Source organism: Diadema setosum, chromosome 3, assembly GCF_964275005.1.
Source record: "Diadema setosum chromosome 3, eeDiaSeto1, whole genome shotgun sequence".
In the NCBI taxonomy this organism is placed as follows: Eukaryota; Metazoa; Echinodermata; class Echinoidea; order Diadematoida; family Diadematidae; genus Diadema; species Diadema setosum.
The window spans coordinates 41,062,543-41,066,654 of NC_092687.1; the positions used below are offsets into that span (position 1 = coordinate 41,062,543).

The window sequence follows — 4,112 nt, forward strand, 5'->3', positions numbered from 1 at the left end:
AACGATGCCATCGTCTTTAGTGACGACGAAGGTTACGTCATACTAGGTGACGTCACTGAACTAAAAATAGACGTTCACCTGACCATGATTGCTTGGTGTTTCATCGATGGCTCCGATCCTTCTCAGCTCTTTCCTATCTTTGGGACCAGCGACGGATTCTTCAATTTGTATGTCCAGAACCAGTAAGTTAACTATTCACTTTGATTTTATTTTTATGTTTTCTAATGTATCTATGTGTTTATTCATCTTTTTATTTGTTTCGTCATTCATTCATTCATTGTTTGTATGTTTACATGTAGCTATTTATATGTTCATTTATTTGTCTATGTATTTCATGGTGGTACCAATGCGTTTGGTTTTGATTCACGTCTGTAGACTTCCATTTCTATTTAGGTTTCATTCACCTTTAAAAAAAAAGCATATTAGAAAGGAATATGACTTGAATATTACTGATTTTTCACAGTATATGAAGGATCTGCATGAGCCGATAAATAAGTTGTCCCTACGTTTATTATAAAAGCCCCCAATGTTCGACATGTCTACGACATTTGAAATTGTGATACAAACTTGGCAAAGGAGGACTGGTGATCTGTGAATATCATTCCTGAAACTATTCTTTTCACCAGTCTCATTGTTGCGCAGTAATCTATCCATCGCAATTTGTTCAATGCAGTACGCTTATTGGACAATATGGTGACGTCACGGCAGAGATGTCAGGGGTCACTTATAATGAGTGGATTTACGTGACGGTCAGCTGTCAGCCAGGCGGTAAGATATGACATTATAATAATAATTATCGCTTACTATGTAATGTATGTAGAAATTACAACCTTAAGATTTGCTTCGTTTTGTGGAAAGGGTCGATTTTAATGTGCAATATATTAGACGGATGTTTTTGGTATCTTTCATTCTATGAATCTGTTATTGTCTTCTCCAAATTCCGATGTATTCAAACTGCATAGTTTCATGTAAAAGTGTAAGCAAGTCAGCCTGTGGATTGCCGTGGACGATTTTTGGTAAAATACCTTTCAATCAATGAAGCAACCAATGAATCAATCAATCAGTTTTGATACTCATTATGGTAGTTTGTGCTTCTTCTTATTATTATTTAATTTTTGACAGGGGGATATTTCTTGTCTGTAGAATTGTTGTGAAGTTGTTGTGTTTTTTATTTGGGGAAAGAGGGAGGAAGAATCTCCCCATAAATACAAGGCATCTTGCGGAACTGTTGCGTCACAATTAAATAATTACATTAATTCAGAATACCCCAAGAGTGCTCTGTGATGGTCCGATAATAATCTTTATCGCCTTTACCTTTCAAGTACATGTTCCTTCCCAACTTATTTTTTACTCGTTCTTTCTGTGCTGCCTTTCATAATGGCCATAGCAACTCGGAAAGAAGTAAAATCTTTCTTTTTCTTTCTTCCAAACGTAAACAGTTGATTTCAGAGTGTTTCTTAGTGGGGTGATGGCATCGACAGACCTGCAAATGATACAAGGCTGGGTGAGTTGGTCAAACGTGAAAGTGTCCTGAGTATTATGATTATGTACTGTTCTAAATTATAAACACGTTTGCTATCGCAGACACATGTAAGCACGTGATTACGTTGTACTAAAGTCTTAAAGGCTATTGCAGTGTAAGTGAAAGAAAGCTCAGTTTGTTTGTTTGTTAGTTTGATTTATTGATTCAGTGTATGATTGAGTAATAACTCTACATAAAAAATTAAAAAAAAAAAATCTTTCCTTTGGCTATCCGCAATTCCTGAGATGCCCTCACCTAGAGTAATTCACAAATTTTACAAGCTGTGCTTCTCTTGTGAATTCCTCTTTTCCATGTAGAGTTATAAATTAAGATTGTATTGCTTACTTGTTTATCTATCCAAACCAGAGTTTATCATTATAATAATTGTAATTTTTTGTTGAAACTTACGAGATTCAAAGTTCCTTTCAATATTATGTTCTCATGTTAGCGTTATGTATATTACTTTGTATTACTTTATATGGAAATAAAATCATTTTGAATTGAATTGAATTCATCTGCATCATTATGTTGACTATAACGGCGGAGCTGCTTGAGCAAAGTAAAGCACGCAGGAAATGATTAGTGATTATCATCTAAACTAGAGTATCTGTTTGAAAATAAGTTTCGTCCCTTTTTTTTCGCTCCTCTGTTTTCATTTTACCCGATGAAGGGCGTCACCATCCTCTCAAGGGAAAGAATTAAAAACGAACAAATAAACAAAACTGCTCATTCTTTGTCATTTGTTTTTGTCTATCTCAAACAGGATTCCCAAACAAAGATGTACCTCGGCCGCGATAGTTCACAAAGGTTCTTCAGGGGAATGTTTGATGAAGTGAGTTACTGTAGACGACGTATTTTGACATACGGAACTCACATATTAAATCATAATTGTAGCATGGCGAATCCGAAATACAGTGGATCCCTGTAAAGGAGTTCTTTGGACATACCTATCTTGGAAAATTTATGACATACGCAGCGTGTAGGTCTTTATATTTATAATACTTAAATACATATATATGTATATATGTGTGTATATATATATATATATATATACAAATAGATGAATAAATAAATAAATAATATATATATATATATATATATATATATATATATATATATATATATATATCATTAAGGTATGAGACATAGAAAAAACTTTTCTCATAGAAAACAAGCAAACAAAAGAAATAACGATATATTTTGCTCATGGGAGAAGGTTACCATCTCATTCTTGTTTCTTTCTATCGAGGCTATGTTTGGTAATTCACTGACCAATATTACTACAAAATACTAATGATATAATGCTGTGTTTCTCAAATATACTGCCAGTAATGTTGCAGGCCAACAGACTTACCTCTCTTGAGAAGAATGTTTGAATTATTCCAAACAATCTGTTTTACGGCGTTTGTGTTTAGCACCCTTTTATTGTTTCTTTCGATCGTCTATTTGTTTTTGGTTCCAAGGTGGCCATCTTCCACACAGTTCTCTTTCAGTCCGATATCGAGGCGGGCATGAAGCAGGCTGGTTTCTCTTTCCACCACGAGAATAAAATCATTACCGCCCACTTCACCATGGACCAGCATCAGAAAGGTAACAAGATTCGAACTTTATTTTCATGGGCAGAATCTTCGACGTGAAGTAAATAGCGGATATAGTTTATTACAAAAAGAGAATTATGGAAGTCAAAGTGTTTCGTGTACAGTACACTATGATTATTATCCACACAGTGTGTGTGTGGGGGGGCGGGGGGGTCGGGGATTGGTAACATGAAACAATAAGAAATAAAGCAACAATAACGATCCCTGCTGGAGAGACACAGTGTCCCATAGTGTGAAACGTAATGTGAAACACAGTGTGGGCACTTTGTAAAACACAGTGTGAAATCTCTTCACACTGTTATTCAACATTGTGAACACATTACGAATTATAGGTTTGCATCAATGTAAAAGCTCTTTGCATTGCTATTCAAGACTGTGAACACATTATGAATCATAAGTTTGCAGTGTGAAACAGAACACTACTATGTGAACACTGTTTGAAAAATCATATTACACTGTGAAATCATCTTCATACTGTTAAATCAGAACGTTTTCACAAAGCCGACTATGTGAACACAGTGTGAACACACTGATGGGACACTGTTCTTTCCAGCAGGGTTGGGATGTCCTCTTCGCTCAGAATAGCTTCAGTCGGGATGAAATCTCAAAACGATGATCATTAGGGTATAAGGCGTTGCAGTTACTGAATTGTGGAGTATAAACACGGTTCACTATTCCAAAGGTTCGTCAAGACGAAAGGTTCGTTATTTCGAAGGTTCATGACCTCGTCAGAAAAAAATAAAAGTTCGTTTTTCAGAAGGTTCGTTAATCAAAAACAACATTTTCTGTAGTTCCCATGCGCTGTCCTTTCATTATTTAGGATCAACGAACCTTATTTCATTTTCAAATGAACGAACCTGCGTTATAACGAGCCTTCGAATTAACCAACCCTTTTTAAATGTAAGGAACCCTTGTGTATCGGCAATAAGTGTGTTTCGTTACTACGAACCTAGAATTCGCTATGATGAACCTTAATTCGTTTCCGGATTGAC

General features: G+C 35.5%; 1 long non-coding RNA gene across 1 annotated transcript; it reads left to right on the forward strand.

Annotated features, from left to right (window-relative positions):
• The first annotated feature begins 1,439 nt into the window (after window positions 1-1,439).
• Window positions 1,440-3,105, forward strand: LOC140226514 (uncharacterized). Its single transcript, XR_011900975.1, has 3 exons — window positions 1,440-1,504; window positions 2,286-2,354; window positions 2,986-3,105. It is a non-coding gene; the product is annotated as an uncharacterized lncRNA (long non-coding RNA).
• The last annotated feature ends 1,007 nt before the right edge of the window (window positions 3,106-4,112 follow it).